At 41.2% G+C, this 18,399-nt stretch overlaps 1 protein-coding gene across 5 annotated transcripts in view; it reads left to right on the top strand.

The window, feature by feature from the left end:
* Window positions 1-4,674: 4,674 nt before the first annotated feature.
* The window catches only part of Amot (angiomotin), a 64,797-nt gene continuing 51,072 nt past the window's right edge, over window positions 4,675-18,399 (top strand). For 3 of the 5 annotated variants that reach the window (XM_047536033.1, XM_047536031.1, XM_047536030.1), the window contains exons 1-2: window positions 4,675-5,098; window positions 12,847-12,915. The gene's annotated coding sequence lies outside the window, so the exon portion shown is untranslated. The remainder of the gene's footprint in view (window positions 5,099-12,846; window positions 12,916-18,399) is intronic. The other 2 variants (XM_047536032.1, XM_047536034.1) reach the window with 2 other exon arrangements.

Raw genomic sequence — 18,399 nt, 5'->3', positions numbered from 1 at the left:
GGATTTTTTATTAAGATACTTATTTTGCCAGAATGAAGAAACTAGATTTTACATTATAATTTACATTTGACTTCTGGTTTCCCTTTAAAAAACGAAAGTCCTGGCTATGTGAGCCTACGTTTCCTGTGGTGGTGATTAGGATGCCTCTGCACTTGAGGCCTATTTTCTGTTTCTTGGCAGTCCCTATCACTGGTATTGACTTGACAATATTGTGAGACCATCTTCACTATCTATTTCTTTTTTTTTTGAAGGGGAAGGGACTGGGGATTTAACTCAGGGTCACTTTACCACAGAGTCACCACATCCCCAGCCCTTTTTTAATGTTTTATTTTGAGACAATCTCAAATAGGCTGCTGAGGCTGGCTTTGAACTTGCGATCCTTCCACCTTACCCTCCCCAGTTGCTGTGATTACAGGTGTGCGCCACCACATCCTGCACTATTTCCAATCCTCTTCATCATCCCAGATAGAAATGGACTGCATTAAATGCCATCTTCTCTTTCCCCTTCTCCCAGTCTCTGATCACCTCTACTCTACTTTGTTTCTATGAATTTGCCTATGTTGGTATCCTCATATAAGTGAAAGCAAACATTTGTCCTTTGTGCCTGGTTGATTTCAATTCACCTAATGTTTTCAAGACAGACATTTTTTTTCTAATTTATTTTAGTTGTGGATGGACACAATGCCTTTATTTTATTTATTTATTTTTATGTGGTGCTGAGGACCGAACCCAGTGCCTCACACATGCTAGGCAAGTGCTCTGCCACTGAGCCACAGCCCCAGTCCCAGACATTTAAAAAAAAATAGATGCTATTAATTAGCGCATAGATACTGTTTTTCATTGCATATTAAAGGAGCTGCATTTTGTGGACCAAAAAAGTCAAACAGGGCAAATCATTTGTGATGGAGAATTTTGAGCTTAAAATGATTCTCCTTTTTTCATATTGCTATATGGGGTTTTTGTGAACATGGAGTACTTAGGCAATTCAGTGTCTTTACACAGGTGTTTTACAGCTAGTGGTTAATTCTCCTGGTATCCCCCAGAGGGCTTTCCATATTTTATAGTCAGGATATGAAGACATAGGGATGCTGTGGGGATTAGTTAAATGCGTGTGGCACAGTTTGCTGTATAAACTCACTCTCTGGAACTAGTTTTCACTCCCTGTTCTTAACTTCCACAGCTTTTACTGTCAATACCATTCATTTAGCACTTAGCATATGCTTGTTAGTTGTCTTTTTATGTATATATCCTGGAAGGCAGGAGCCAAGTCTCATACCTCTTTGTTTTTACAGTCCTGTCCATAATAGCAGTTCAATTGATGTTTGTTGATGTTGGCCTCCCCCCTCCTCCCTTTTAAGTAGAGCAGACAACCCATAGCTTTAAATTCAAACTCAGTTTAAACAAACTGAAAGGTTTTCCTGGTAAAAACACAGAGGAACTCTTGCGTGGCAGGAGAGAAGGAACACCTAAGACGCTTAGAAGACCCGGGTAGAGCAGAGGTACCCAAAAACCTGTTGTTTGCCACAGGCTAAGAAGTGACTCACACAGGGCCTGATTCACCATCAAATGGTGAATCTACTCCATCAAAATTGGAATTTGAAGAAGAGTCATGCCCAAGGCAGTGTTGAGAAGCGGGTGTTGAAACAGTCATGTTTCAGGGGTTTCCAAGCTCCAGTAGCTGTGCGGAAGACATGTTGGAAAAATCTTTTCAGGGCAACTTCAAGGTTTGGGGCAGGCATATTGCAAACATGGCTGTCAGTCCTTTGCTACCAGAACTTTTTTCTTTCCCTAGCAACTTCTCTAGTGACCTGATGGGAAATGGTCTAAATCTCCTCTTTATAGGGGAATGAGTAAAATAATTTTTGCACGATTTTGTAGTAAAATACTGAGTTATCAAGAAACAGAATGAGGTAAAGGTAGTTATTCTGAGATGGAAGGATATTCAAGATACATTGTTGAGTAAAGAAACACAAGGTGTGCTTCAAGTGCTGATCCCACTTGTAAGAGATAGAAAGGGAAGCAGAGTGGTAGAGAGGAACTTTTCATTGTACTCCTTCAGGATGGTTTTACTTTCATTTTCTCATGTGTATATTTGATTTTTTTCCACTTTAACACCATAGGCATTTTTGGGGGGGAACCCAGGATTGAACCTATGGTGCTCAACCACTGAGCCACAACCCCAGCTCATCTTTTATTTTTTTTATTTTGAGACAAGGTATCGCTAAGTTGCTTAGGGCCTAGCTATGTTGCTGAGGCTGGTTTTGAACTTGCAATCCTCCTTTCTTAGCTTCCCAAGTCACTGGGATTACAGGTGTGTACTACCACACCCAGCAGCATAGGCAATTTTAACAGGTATCCTGTTGCCATTGTGATCAGTAGTGGTATTCCAGCATATTCCCTCCCTATCTAGTTCTCTTGTCCATACCTCTAAATAACAAGGTTAGAATAACCTTGCTTCACAAACCAGATGTCTCCATGTTTTAAATGCTCAAAACTCACCTTCCTCATGAAAAATCATCCAAATAACCTCACTTCATACATATGTTGAATCATACCAAGCATTCACTTTGCCAATTCTTCTGCTTCCGAGTCCAATCAACAGTATCTCTCATAAGCCTGGCTGCACACTCTATGACACACCATCTGCCCACAACTTTTCCTGTACTCAGAGGGATAGTCTGAGACCCTGTTCATGGTGAAATAGTGTTTACCTTGAGTATACTTCTCTTGCATGCCTGATCCATGGTCGTTCAGAAGGCTCCCATCAGGCAGACTTGAATTGGATGCCACTCTTTCATTGGTATGAGTTCATTACCATGACTGTGTTTTCAAGGCCTTTACATTTAATTTCCTTCCTACTTGAAACATTTTTTAGGAAATATGGATGTGTAGAGAATGGTGGTTTCCATGGTAAATGTTCCCTCATATTTATTTTCTCAAGTTCAATTCAGAGATTCACAGCATTATTTCCTCTTTCAGTACAGTATCAGCACCACAATAGATATAGGTTGTGGCACAACTGCAGAAGTGTTTAAGAAAGAAATCTCACTTTTTAAACCTTGGTTAAAAAAGGGGTAATTTATTATTCTAACTTCAGGAAGTCAACTTAATACCCACTCCCAAAATTGTAGGAAAAGAATTGACTTATTAACATAAAGCTACAAAACCTACACAATCTTGGAAGTAAATGCTTAAAACAGATGAGCAGAATATTTGATTCTCAAACACATGTGAGACTCTTCACCATGTGTCATAGGCAAGTAGAACACATACATGTGTGGCATGCTTTGTGGTGTAGAGTTTTCACATATTTCATTTTATTTTCACAGCAGTGACATTAAATTAGTAGGGCATGTCTTATAGCATTTATTTAGATAGGAAAATTAAGGTTAAGAAGCCAAGCCACCTAAAAGTCGCACAACTAGCTAATTAAATGCTAGAGCCCACAATGAATTCTTCCTGTGGTTCTAAATTCCTTGCTATTTTGCTATCCCTACACGGTTTCTTCGTGCTTTCGTTTTCCCAGATGTAAAATGGTAGATTTTTCCATCTCCCCGGATGCTATTGCACTTAACCCTTAAGCAATATCAAATTTTCGCAGTTTTCGAACACCACATTGACACTTAACTTACTCCCCTCCCTCTGGGTTTAATGAATTAAGAGGGAAAGTTACTTATTCCCAGAGGGTTGGACAGTGCCATAAACATAAAGGTATACTGGAGTCAGCTGACACACTGTCACACTCTTTTACGAGACTGAGAAACAGACGTCTCATCTTTCTATTCCCAGCAGTAGCTACGAGAGAACAGAGAGCTAGACAATAGCCTCTTGTGTAGTTTTATTAATTTTGAGGGCGGGTGGGCAAGGGAATCAGATTGGCGATTCAAGGGACCAATCGCAAGCAAATCCCAATCCAGAGCTGGCCAATGGGTAGCTGCAAAATAATGATGGGTGGGACTTACACATTATGTCTCGCTCTGCCCAGGCCTGCGCTTGTGGCCCGCCCAACAGGTGGAGCCTCCGCAAAGGCCCGCCCACGCCTTCCCCCAGCCGCCCGCTCGGCCCGCCACCAGGAGGGGGGCTAAGGCCGCCGCCCCGCGAGGAATCACGGCCCGGGGGGGGGGGGCGTGGAGTGAAAGCTGCGGGTAGCGAAGGAAGAATGGAGGGTGTCTCTCAGAGTTTGTGATCGGGTGGGAGCCTGCGGTAATAAGAATCAAGAGGTAAAGGAAAACGAGGGAGCATTGCTCCTTCCTGCATTATTTTAAATAGGTTTGGTAGAAGCTTGCTTTTCAGCATTTGTGTTTTTCTTCCTCCCGCTGCGGGGCGGGGAGCTGCACGGACTCTCCCACGCGACTCTGATGCGCTGTTGCTGTGGATTTTTATTACAGGCTCCTCAAACCCCTTTCCTTCCTCCTGGTCAGTCTGCGTGTAGACACTGGGGCTACCATAACCAAGTCGTGTCGGGCTACTGAGAGGAGAACAAGGGTCCCTCGCGTTCACCCGAGCTCCCGGACCCCGCCGTTCAATTGTTTGAAACTTCCCCGCCCCCTGGCCCCGCCTCTCTTCCGTGCCGTCCCCCCGCCTTCCAGGGTCCCCGCAGGCTCCCGCCCTTCTTTCCCCGCCCTCTACTCCGCCTTCCTCCATAGTCCACCCCCCGCTCCTGGGCGGTCCTAGTCCCTCACTGCAAGAAGAAAAGCCACCCATTCCTCCCCCTCCCCTACCTCCCATCCTTTCCCCAGGAGCTGCCTTCCTCGCAGTCACGCCCCTTCCTTCCGAGGAGCTTTCTGGCTGCCTAAACTGGTAGACCCCCGAATTACTCCTCCATCTCCGCTCTCTTTCGCCTCTCCTCTTAGTTCCCACTGCCTCCCCCACACTGCCACCACCTCCAGTCTGTCTAGCTTCCCACCATCCGCTGCTCCACCCTCCGGCCCGGTATCCTGCCTGTCCTCTGCCACCAAGGAGATTCCCGGACGGAGCAGCGACGAGGGGAGCAGCCGGGAGTTGGGGCTTCCCCCCTGCCCATCCCTGGCCACTGGCCGGGGACCGAAGCCACTTCAGCGAGCAAAGAGTCGTCACCTTGTCTTCATTGCCTTCAGGGGTAGGAGATGCGTGGTTACTTTTCGTGGGGAACTGGGACTGAAATCCATGGTGGCATGAACTTGGTGTGCCCTCGGCGTGAGTGAATCGGTCTAGATGTGTGTGGGGATACCCGAGTGTTTTACTTTGTTTGCAGCTGGACATAAGTTTTCTGGGATGTACAGCGAAATAAATTGATTAAAGAGTGAGCGTTCTTCACCCGTCCTACTTTGGCTAGGAGATGCTAGAGGGTACCACTACTTGACGGTACTTTACCTGCCTTGCCTACTGGGGATCTTATAGGTCTCTAGTAATTAATCACGTAGGAACTAAAGACCCAGGGAAGCTGAGGTCTACCTTAAGATCCAGCATGATGTTCGCGTTTATCTCAGATAACTAGATGGCTTCTCTTCAGTGCTTAGGTTTGGGGTGGGGGCTCACCCTCCCTGACCTCCAGGCTGTGAATTCTTGAAGTTTTTAAAGGCTGGGAGTAATCTACAACACAGAGCTACCTCATGTGTATGTTTGTGTGTTTTTGGTGTTGGTGTTCATGGTGAGGAATGGGTTGCTTTTACCAGATCGGAAGATGGCAGTAAGTAATTTTGAACTGTCAAGCAGGTGCCTGACTTCTTGGTATATGAAAATGAAGAGTAGGAAAAGTGGAGGGAAAATGACAGTTTTTATAAAACTATGAGGAATCCCTGATAAATTACCTCTAATAACAATAAACTGATAATTTTCAGCAAGGGACTGAATACAAATTAATGGTAGAGGAAAAGAAAAGTTTATGTGAGGTCGTTTTTCAATCTCTAGTATGTTTAGCAAGTTTTCCCACAGCTTGAGGTGTTGGTTCAGTTCTCCCGGTCCCTACCGTGAAGAGTGGACATTGAGAGGCAGATTAAAACTTTATGAATATAACCTTCTCCATTCAGAAAGCAAGATAATTAGTTACCATAATCTTCAATGGTGAAGGGCTAAGGACATTTAAGTCTCCTTGAGCTAGGCTTTGTGAAAAGTTCTTTCTCAGGCCAGCTTTTGTGAAGCCTCCTCAGTTAGATCTTTCAGTATCCGTGTTTAGTAACTATGAATAGTTTAATGCCATTTTGGACATGGGATAAATTTTCACCCATCTCCCACTATCTTCAAATGGACCAAGGCATCAAGGTCTTAAGAATGGTGATGTTTAAAGACCTGTTACTGAGATATCCCTAGCCATTGCTTATTTGGGAACAAGCTATTATATTTAAAATAATTCCTTTGGTTGATTTAGTGGAGGAAAGGAAAGCAGGAAGATAGAGAAGGAAAGTTACATGGCGACAGTTTAAAGGCTATCGAGTTTCAGATCAGCTGGGAGGGAAAAGTTGGCTTGACCAAACTACATTTTGTAACTGGCCTGGGACATTTTAATAGCCAGGTGGTTGTAGAATAGTTGCATCTATTTACAGAGGATAACTCAGGTTCCAACTATTCTCTATGGTTTATCCGGTGTCATTTACAGACACTTTCTGGCACGACATCATACTTCATTTGAGGTTACTTCTTTCTTTGGAAAAGTTTGTGGCTCTGTAAAATTGCAAAAGTTTTTTTAACTTCACAGTCTGGACGTGAAGTAAACCTGGGACCATGGGTGTATATAGAGTAACTTTCACGTGAACGTTGTGGATCTGCTTACCTATTTAAAAAGGTTTTAGAAAGGGAATTTTAAAAATTCATATTCAATACCGTTTGGGATTTGGAACTTAAAATCTCATTTCTGGTTTATGAAGTAGGATTTATTAGACTGATGCATAACTAGGGCATTTTGTGGAGTTTCCTTTTCTGAAGTTTTGTAAAGAATGAAGCAGATTCTTTCTAGAATGTTTTGAGAACCTTCTAATGGGAAGGCAGAGGGATGGATGCTCTGATTTTGAGGTCCCATTGAGTGCCAGAATCCTAAGTGGGTACATCTGCTTCTGGGCCTCTCCTAAGAGCCCTCTCCCAGGGCCTGCGCTTTCTTTTAAAGGGTGTCTTTGTAATTAAGCAGTCCTTCTTCCCCATCCCCCTTTCTTCCTTTGATCCAGTTTTTAAGGCCTTTTTCCCCATTTGAAGACAAGAGGAGTTTCTCACACCCTCCTGCTCCCCTCTTAACGTTTCTTTTCCTTTACCCCAGAAAAGTCCCCTGAAGTTCTCAGGATGGTTTGAAGTTGTTTTGTTTGGGGCAGCAGGGTGTGGGGGATGTTACCAATGAAGAAGAGCAGAGGATATATTCCCTCTTGGGAAGTGCTTGTGCCCAGGTAGTCTCCTCCATGGAGACTGAGCATTTGGAATGCAGTAGAACAGTCTATTCTTATGAACTGTCTGGTAGAAATTGTCCTTTGCACCCATTAAGCCCAGCTTAAACCTACTGAAAGGAGTGGAGAGAGGTGTGTGGTCGTGGCAGAGTCTTTTAGGATGGTAAATGGGTAAATGTTTCCAAATCTCCTATTACATCACCTCTTTCTCCCATGGATTCAGTGGGTTTAGAGATCTGCTTGACAAGTTAATTAGCTGGGGACTAAACCAATTTGTTTAGAATTGTGATCCATTGATTTCCTGTCCCCAGGAATTTTTGTTGGTGTTTTACTATGATGTGTTGTCTTTAGTCTTTCTTACTTTTCATTCCTCACTGCCTTTTGTGGACTTTGGTCCAAAATCTAGGGTCCCACCCCCAAGTCAAAGGTTAGAATTTGGTCTCAGGAACTAAGGGGGCATTAAATAGGCTGGCCATACTGCATTACTCTCCTCCATGGTGGGCTTCTGACCCTTTTTAGGCCAGGGAAAGGAGAGACCTTGCCCCTTACACACACACACACACACACACACACACACACACACACGTGCGTGAGTGTGTGCACACATACAATCTTAACAAAAAAGAGAAAGAAAAAGAGAGAAAGAAAATAGAAGCTCTTTTTTTTGAAAAAAAGAATCCACAACAAGTTTCTTTGAAAGAACTAGCTTTCCTACTTAATGCCTTTAAAGTATGACTTGATATATACACATAAAAATTCACTATAACTGGTCCTTGCATAAAAGAATACATTAAAAATTGTTGTAATGATTATTGCTTGGATTAAACGAGGTCATTATTTGGCTTTGAAAGTCTTTTTTGTTATATTGGATGGAGTTAATTGTCTAAATCATTCTGACTTGTAATAATGCTGGCCATGTTAGCCCTGGCTCACAACCGCTTGGAGAAGGGAGCTAGGATTACTTTCTGGAAATAAATCAGACTTCATGGATTTTGAATAAGTCTAAGGATGGGATGTCAACTTCATTTCATTAATAGATTTTATTTCTGATTATTATATTTGACTAAACCAAGGATCCTGACAAATATTTCTAGTAACTAATGGTAACTGATGCCATTTTAAATCTGAGAATCTATGATAAGTTCTCCTGTGAGCCTATTGGTGTGAATGACCTGGGCAGTAGGCCCAACCCTAACTCGGTTTACCACCCTTGGCAAGGATCCTCCACTGTAAATTGTGGAGGTCAGGCAGTGTGATTTTGAGAACCAGTTCTCAGAAATTTTTGGTTCTCTCTCTAGGCTTCAATACTTGATGTAAATGTGAATCATTGTTACTAGAATGAGGTGCTTTCTAGAAATACATGAGGTGCTTCGTTAGAAATACAACCATGTAGTCATCCTGTTAAAAAAAAAAGAGAGAGCCTGTAAAGATGTCTCAATATAAATTAATTGTGTTTTATAGTTTAACAACATCAAATTGAAAAGCTAAACTTCATCAAGAATCCCAGCATCCTAACGGATCACCTGCATTCATTTTTCCTGGTTCTTTTCAAGTGCTTATCCCTGTACTAAAGTGAATTTTACATAGTTAGGAGTCACAGGATCAGACGTTGTTGTTTTAAAATAAGAGTTCACTTAAGCCCTTGCTTTTAAAAACTGTGTGGAGGAATGAAGTCAGAACCTGACGGAGTACACATGAAGCATACATGTTTTGTTTCATGAATGGCAGGAGAGACTAACAGATTTAATAAGTAATTGCTAAACAATTTTCTATGATTTGGGGGGTTGTTTATGAATCTAACAAGGCTGTTAATTCTATTCTTTTGACCGCCTGTTACCCTCCCCCATTCTTTTTAAGCAACAAAACAAACACAAACAAACAAAACCCCAAAACAAAAGCTAGGAACCACAGTTTACTTTGTCTAAATCATTGGCAGTGATTCTTAAAGCACTGTATCATGATATCCCGTTAAAACAGTACAAATTTGGGTAGACTGTGAAATCTCCCAAAAGAGAAAGAAGCAGACCAGCAGAGATAAACTAGTTTTATAGCCTTGGAAATAATATGAAAAAAAATTAGTAAGGAATCTAAGGACTGCAGACATTTAAATAAAAGATATGTAGGTACAATGAAGTGGCTCACACACAATGGTTTCTTCACCGTATAGTGAAAGTTCAGTTCTGTGGACCTTTAATTTTCCTTTAATAACAAAAGTATAGCCTACATGCAATCTCCAATTTTGATGGGATGAATAGTGAACTTTCTCTTAACTAGAATAGAAAAATGGGGTATGGATTTTTCATATTTATGAAGTACCAAGTGAAGTACAAGAATATTTTTTGTAATATGCACTCATGGGAAAATGCAGATGGATCTATTTGCTAATATTCCTAAGGCAACTCTAAAAAAATCTACTTTAAAAAAAAAAAAACTCTGTGGACTTGCCTTGACATTTGTAAAGTCACTTTCACTCTTGCCCCAACTCCATGAAATGGCATTAGCCTGTGTGACTTGAAGCCATGATCTGGGTTTCTCTGCCCAGTCTCTTTCTGACTTGCCATGTGACCAAGGGTAGATGAATTAGCTGCTCTAAGCTTCAGTTACCCTTCTGGGAAGCAAGGATATTAATACTTCACAGAGGTGTTTAGGCATGCTTCATATTGGGCACATGCTTTGAGGTCATTGGATGAAAGGTGTTTGTATGATGGTGGCAGAGCAGGCTTATTATAGGGTCCTGAGCAGGTGTTCACTTTTAATGAGCTTTGCTCTCTTATAACATACAGTGCCCTTTGGTGCCCCATTGCCTTACTGACTATAATTAAGATTGACCCTACATTTGTATTATTGACCTTCTCAGCTTTTTGTAAAACAATGAAACATTTTCAGACTCTGTGGTAAATCGAGGACCCAATAAGAGAACTCCAGCCACTGCTAGACTAATGAAAAATAACCTTCGAAAGAGACATTTGGTGGAATGTGCCATAGTGATCTGTGAGTTCTTCAAAGCTCCTCCAAAATGTTAGAGTAAAGCAAATCTCTGCATGTCTGTGTTTTAAGGGAGAAAGTTTTGAGTAACATTTGCTTGTGACAAATACTGATGATAGCCAGTAACTGAAATCCAGCCATTGTAGTGTTTTTTGCACAGCTGGTTTTTATTAATGATGGAATATTTATACTTGCTGTACAATTCGTGGCTCATTTCCATGTGTATGTCAGAACTTAAATACCCCCCAAGGCAACATTAAGATAACATTAAATATAAATGTGGCCAAGCTAGAAAGGGTGAATTTAGGGGGCTCTCCCTTATTTTTAATTGTTGTTGGTACAGATCACAATAACTCCCCCCCTTAGACATGGATGCTGATTCATTTTCCCCTTATAATATCCCATAGCAAACTTCACATTGTGATCCTTTTGATATGGACAAATGATTTGCTCCCCCCCTTTATAATGCAGATGAAACCGATGTATGTGTTTTTTAAGAGCATATTTTCCCTGCACATGCTTCTCATTATCCAAGAGGCCTGGACTCAATCAGTAAAGGAGCAGAGAAACCACATAATTGAAAGGAGAATGACGGTGGTGCATACTTGGAATATTTGTGGGAAGGGGATTGCTGACATCAGAAAATGTAGTGGCCTGAGTGTTAACAGCATTGAAGAGAAATCAGCTTTCTGTGTTTCTGTGTATTGAGAATTATTTTTAAGGGGATAAAAATATGGGCCAGGTTTGACATCCTTTTATGAAGTTGCCCTGGAAACTTTGATGAAGGTTGTTATAGAATAGTTCAATTAAAATCTTCCCCATTAGGAAGCTAATTAGTGCATCCCTTACTCATTTTGGTTCTTTTCAAGGGGCATGGATTTACATTGAATTAGTGACATTTTTTTCCATGTGATAGCAAACTAAGATAAAAATCACAGATGGGAAAATTATTTAGATTGCCTATTTTAAAGAAATCGAATTTCCTCTTTATTACATTTAGGTTTTCAGTTCAGATTTTTGTTTTACTCTGTTTATACACAGTGATCACATTTTAGTTTAGTAGCCAGTTTTACTTTCTGGATCATGGTCTGTAAACCAAAGAGTATTAATTTGAGTTTCCCATGTGAATTGGAGAAAGACAACGAATCATAATAAACCATTTTATTAAGGTAATATTTGATTTTCTTTCCTTCTACAATTACTTTCTCTGTGCTGTGTGTGTCTGTTGAGAGAGAGAGGGAGAAGGGAGGGAGGGATGGGGGAGGCAGATTGTTTTTTAAAAGCAAACAATTTTGGGAGTTAAGAAAATATTGATGACCCCCTTTACCCCCAAGAGCATTCTGTCTGCCTCAGGCTGCCAGTTAGACATTGGTTAGGAGAATGTGATGAGTTTTCTGACCTGGTGCTTTCTGGGACCAGGCTAAGCACTCCTCTCTTGGTAGCCTGAAGGAGAGGGGTTATGGTGACAATAGGAGAGCAGGGTTGCTAGCAGTCCCCCACCCCTGCCATTCTGGTGATGGAACCCAGGGCTTCTCCCATGGTAGGCATGTGCTCTATTACTGAGTTATATCCCCAGCCCAGCCTAGCAAATTTTTCGACTGTACTCCATCTTTTTTAGGGGAATGAGTACTGGCCTCTCGGGTTTCAGGGCCATTTGCAGTAGAGTAGATGCTCTGTAGCAGAATATATAATTTGGATCTACTGTGGTTCTCCTTTGTCCCCTAACTTGTAGGGGCCAGTCATTCTCTATGTACCTTCCCTGATACTATCCTCAGGGTATATGTCTGCACTAGTTTTTGCAAATAGGCAAGTTGGCTGGTTTATGCGATTTGTCATTTAACTGATCTCTCCATAGTCCTCCTTGAGAAGGCATGGTCTAGATTCAGTTTTGCAGTGGCAGCTCAGTCAAACCAGGTTGAACCAGGTTGCCAGTGGTTGCAGGTAGCAGGAGGAGGGGCTGCTTCTGCCTTGGAAGAGTGACTCAGGCCCTTCGGCATGAAGATATGAAATGCTGGCCCCTGTCCATGCACCTGCTGGATGCCACACCTGCAGCACACACCTGAGCCCCACTCAGACACAAAGCCAAACCAGAGGAGGAGGGGACTCCCTTCGAAAAGGGTACAGCAAAATAGGAATCTCCCAATTATATTAGTGGAGTACCCCTGGAAATAACATTTAGCCATCCCAGTGTTGGTTTGGACAGACATCTTAGATATTTTGTGCCAGGTACAGCTCCGTCACTTGCTCAAGATACTGTTGGAGTGCTGAAGGAGTTTGCTTTTTGATTAAATTTTTCTTGTGAACTCTCTTAAGAACCAGAAAGCAGTCTGTGGAGGATTTTGTCTTGTAATTGAACATAGGGCCAGAAGTCACAGACCTGGTTTCTCATCCTGGCCCTACCAGTGAACAACAGTGAAGCTCTGGGCAAATTAGTTATCATTATCTATCTGTTCTGGACTTGAGCTTTTCCAGTTGTAAAATGGAATTAATCATATCTGCCTTTATTTCTGAACAGACCCACTGAGAAGGATAACAGAAGTGAAAGAGCTTTTGACTTCTTAGTAGGAAGACTGAGAAACTGAAGGTAATAATAATAAATTCCATGTCTTTCATTTCTTTTCTTCTCCTGCTGTTGCCTGTAGCAAAGCCTTTGGGAAGGAAGTTTTTATTCACTCAGTGTGCAAGTATTAAGCACATTGCATGTATTGGTTAATGTATTAGTTGTTTGTATGCATACAGTGAAAAAAAAAATCACACACCTAGCCCGTGCCCTCTAAGATCTCATAGTCCAGTCATTTCCATTTCCATTTCCAGCTCAATATATTGCTGTGATTTCTGTCTGGACACTTAGAAGCATAAATGGAGAGAATTAGCTTTTCTTTTTCTTCCTGTGTTGTGGTTGAGGGCTTCTGTCTCTAGAGCAATGTGTTATTTCAATGTTTAGATTGAAAGTATATGGGAGCTAGGCTTGGTGGCTCACACTTATAACCCAGCTATTTGGGAGGCTGAGGCAGGAGGACCACAAGTTTAAGACCAACAGGGCAACTTAGCGAGACCCATTTCTAAAAAACATAAAAGAGGTCGGGGTGTAACTTGATGGCTTTTCACCTAGTCTCTGCAAACCAATACTGCCAAAAAAAAAAAACAAGGAAGAAGGAATTTGGAGGGGAAAAATATGGAGTAAATAAAGGATTTTCTCTAACTTGCACATTTGCAAAGTACTAATCCTTGGATGATCAGTTTTTCTAGGGGTCCATCCTCAGTTTCATCTTTGCATCTGTTCCATTTCTACCCTATATGGTTCAAACTCTTTCTTAGGACCTTAACTGTTAGCTATATGCGAATGACTCCCAACCATATATCTCAACCTGTCTTTGACATCAAGTTAATCACCACATTCCATGTCTTCTACCCAGTTCAGGGAATTTTTTTCCTCAGGGAAGTTTTTTTAGAGAGCAGAGTTCTCCACATTACCAGAGCTATTTGCTTGTCCCTCTGAATCCTCTTCTTGTTGGGAGCTCCTTGAGGACTGGGCTCCCTTTTCTTTCTCCTCTTTCCCTACCTGGGGCTTATATAGCACAGGGTCTGGCTATGGTTAAGTGCTCACTAAATGCCTATGGAAAATAACACTGTGATCAGTGCTGTAATGATCATGCATATAAAAACCAGTAGGATCCCAGAGAAGAGGTAATCAGTTTTCCATATTGTGCAGAGTTGGGTCAGGGAGTGCATGGAGAGGCTAGAAATCAAAACTACCCTTTTCTGAGAAACCTGGCAAAAAAGTGAAAGAAAAAAATTCCTGTTATGGCTGCTCTCTCTAAACCAGGGGCATCTCTGGCCTGTTGCCTCCTCTGCCTCAGTACTGGATGAATTTTATGATTGAGTCTGTAAATAAACCTCTGTCTATAGCACATTGACCACTTAAGACAGGTGCCATTTAGTCATATAATATTAAATAGAACTGATCTTAAAAGTGCCACCTTCACTGAAGCTGTGAATAGAGGTATGCACATAGACTTACCAGTCATGTGTTTAGTCTTGTCTTTTCTTTTTTCTTTTCTCTTCTCTTCTCTTCTCTTCTCTTCTCTTCTCTTCTCTTCTCTTCCTCTCTCTCTCTCTCTCTCTCTCTCTCTCTCTCTCTCTCTCTCTCTCTCCTTGTCTTTTATTTTTGGGGCACTGGGGATTGAACCCAGGGATGCTCTACTCTTGATGTGCACCCTCATCCCTTTTTATTTTTTATTTTGAGACAGATTCTCACTAAGTAACCAAGCCCAGTTGGTCTTGATCTTATGATCCTCCTGCCTCAGCCTCCTGAGTCACTGGGATTACAGGTGTGGGTCACCATGCCTGGCTCATGTATGTTTAGTTCTATACAGTAAAATGTCCTTTAGGATATGTTGAAGATTGGGATCTAAAAACTAACATTCAATTCTCAGAATGTAGCAGGCTGTCTCACTAGAACTGAATGTCTTCAAGCTGACTGTCAGATCTTTCCAAGGGCAAAAATGAAAGATGATATAAGCCATTACAGGCCATGAACCTGTTCTCACCCACCTGATGCTTTTACTAATTAGCTTCTTGGCCGAGTGGCAATTTGGGGCAAGTGCATGCAAGCTGGATTCCCAGGGGAGCCCGCATTCCACTCTGCCATTTCGCAAGCGCTGGGATACTACACTGCTTCTTTTGGCCTCTCTCCCTCCACAGAGCCCTGCTCTGCCCTCTTGGAGAAATGGGAGCAAGAGAACTTTTCATTAAGTGAGCGAGAGATTTTATGGAGCTTTGGTGTTTTGCTGGTTGTAGTTTTTTTAGTGGGATGTCTAAAAACATTCATACATCTTGACCTATTAATTTCACTTCTGGGATTCTGCATTAGGAAAGCATCCAAAACATCAAAAAAGGACAAATCACAAAGTTGTTTTTGTAACATTATTTAGACTGCCACAATACTGGAAGTCATTTAAATGCCTTAATACTTGGAGAATGGGTAAGTGAATTTGATGCACTCATTTAATGGATTATTACACAGCCATTACAATGTTTGTTATGATGTCTATGCTACAATGCTTACAATAAAGTGAAACACAGAATCCATGATTTTGTGTACATTAATATTTCATAGATTCATAAAACTATGTAAGAAGAACTGAAGAGAATATTCTGTGACGTTAACGATGTTTGGGTTGAGGTGCTAGGATTAATAAGTGATTTATTTTCTCTATTATATTTACATGATGTACTCATGTTACTTGTAAAAGAAAGAATAAATAAGAATAAAAGTGGGTAATATGCCATCAGAGGCAAGAGATTGATAAAAAAGGCATTTTCTAAGTGTATTCTTGAACTTTCCTCATTTTATGCTCAATCTGATTTTTTGTGTCCCTTTTACTTTCTCTGAGGCAATAAGGAATGGGATATAATAGCATGGTTGAGTCCTCTGAAATGGATGTGGGTGCTGGGGGCAGAGGGGCGTGGCAATGGGATTCACACTGCAACCTAGTATCTCATGGCTCATATCCACTTTAGGGTTGACCACCTTCATTGCCTATTAACTTGTTCAAGTTAACTGCTTCAGAGCACAGTAAAGTGTAACCAGGACCCAAAATTGACCAAGCTTTTGAGTTACCATCTTAGAAACAGATCTCTCACAGTGATCCTCAGTAAGATTTGGAAATATCAAGCCCTAGCTGTGGTTTTTAAAATAATATTTCAGCCTAATCTAGGCAAAGGTAGAGATAGGAGCAAAGAGTTGTGGCCAACTCTTTTCTAAAACCTTTTCTTAAGCTAGTGCAGAGTTAAGTAAGAGCAATTGCCAATATGGTATAATGGTCTCAAGACCTAGAACAGGGACCTAGGAACATTGATCAGTGGGGATTTATGTACACGTCTTGGTCTCAGGAAGAGAGATTTTGCAAGGAACTTCTGCCATAATTCTAGCTAAACACTTTTCTCTTATCTCTTTGAATTTTTTCCTCTTGTCATTAGAACTGCAAAGTTGGTGTTGGTGTTAAGTCAGGTTTATAGTCTCTTAAAACCAGAGTCTATTCAATTTAGTAAATATTTATTAGGCATCTTCTCTGTGCTAGCTAACAATGGCAGATAATATATTGTACTGGAAGGGCTCTTACTGTAACAGGTATAAAAATTGCATTCTGGTTTTGGTTCTAACCTTTTTGGCATCATCATTTCATAAAAGGAGGTAGGTGGGCCACTGATTGGTCTCCCAAGAGTCCTTCCAGTTCTGACCTTTGATGATATAAGGACCACTACACAAAAGACTGAATTGCAAGTAAAGGTTTTTTCCTAAACTTCATAAAATTGCTACAGCCTTCTAGAAAAGGCTACTTTGTAATAATAATTATAGGAATAGCTAACTTCTGTTGAGCCACTACTGTGTTCTAGGCACTTACATGGATTCCCTTTTAAAATCTTTATGACAACCCTTGGAGGTGTGAGCACTGTTATGGCCTATTTTGCAGGTGATGGAACTGAGACTCGGGGATATCAAGAGGTAGTTAGTGAGCCATAGATCCAGGATTTGAACTTGGGCAGTGTGACTCTAGACCACCTAACCATGGTGCTTCTACTGCCTGTTGAAAGTTTAGGGATAATCTGCAAAAGGACTGTTCTTTCTTATCTCTCAAAGGAAATGAATTTGTATCCTGGGTTTCAAGATCATTGGGAAAGGCATTTCTGTAGGACATTTTAGTCCTCAATATGGACCAATCTGAGAGAATGAGAATTTACTGGTGCCTCTTGCTTTCTGTGAGAGGTTTTTTTGGTATGTGTGTGTGTGTGTGTGTCTGTGTGTCTGTGTGTATCTGTAGTGTATATTTTATGCTCAAATACATGGACATAGTTACAGGGAAAACTTCGAACTGGCTCATTTCCATTTGGCTGGGAGTAAAATTATATAAAACAAGTTGACCAAGATTTAATAGAGAAACAGGTCTTCTGGATTTAGATTCTCCATCCTGGTTGGTGGAGTAAGGGGCCAGAACAGGCGGAGGAGGTAGAACAAGGGATAGAAAGGAAGTTCTTATAGGCATATTGCAAAATGTATGTGAAGGGGGAAAATTTGGCCACCTCGTAATGTTGAATTTTCTGGGACTCGGCTTGAGAAACATCTGGGCTCTCACTAAGGTGTTCTGGCTCAGCTTCCCAAGTATATTGGGAGGGGCCTGTGACTGCCAATGGAGTAAGAATTTAGCTTGTTTTGCTATTCTGTTGTTACAGAAGAACTGAACATATAGATTCATCTTACACTTTTAAAGAGAGAACTATGAATATCCTTTCTTCTCCTATCAAATATCCTCAGGTACAGTCTGTGTCCAGAAGGAACAAGGTTATTTTATTGATTAAAGATGATGTCAGACCCTGGCAGTGGCATGATGAAAGCTGTGGGCAGATTAGAAGTTGCAGAGTTCATACTATTTTAGTTCTTGTGCACGGGACGACAAATCTTTTCTTTCCTTTCTCTAATAAATAAGTGGAGTAGTGTTTTTCTTCTTATGTGACTGTGTGACTCGACATATAGATGAACATAAATTATTTAAGAAAAAAATGATAAACCGTAGAGGACTCTGCAAAGTTTTTGCTCTCAGGCTGATATCTTTTTCTGTTAAACAGACACCAAAAAAGCATGGGGTGTGGGTGAGGGAACAATCTGTGTCCAGTTGACAGAAAGTGATTTGGGTTTTGAAAAGGATGTGAAGGAGAGAGGGTAAAATTAAGGGAAGAAAGTGAGATTGTGGACAAGTAAAGTTTTCCCACTGAGGAGCTGAGTGTTAGAAGAAAGCCAGTCACAATGGGCATGAGGAACCTATGTAGTTCTAGAAAAGAATTGTGTCGTGGTTTTTCTCCAGGGGCTCAAGTTTAAAAGCCTTGGGCTATTTTCTGATGTTTCCGTTGCAAAAAAGACAAATGTTTTGTTCAGGATCGGACAATAGAGGCTCCGTGGTTATTTACCATAACTCTGTTAACAATCCAGCTTTGATTTAAATTAAAGGTTGTTTCTCTACTTTGAAATTTGGGGAGATACCCTAAAATAATTATTTTGCAGATTGCAGAT

The sequence above is a fragment of the Sciurus carolinensis genome, chromosome X, assembly GCF_902686445.1.
Source record: "Sciurus carolinensis chromosome X, mSciCar1.2, whole genome shotgun sequence".
Lineage (NCBI taxonomy): Eukaryota > Metazoa > Chordata > Mammalia > Rodentia > Sciuridae > Sciurus > Sciurus carolinensis.
This window is presented reverse-complemented; position numbering and strand designations above follow the sequence as displayed.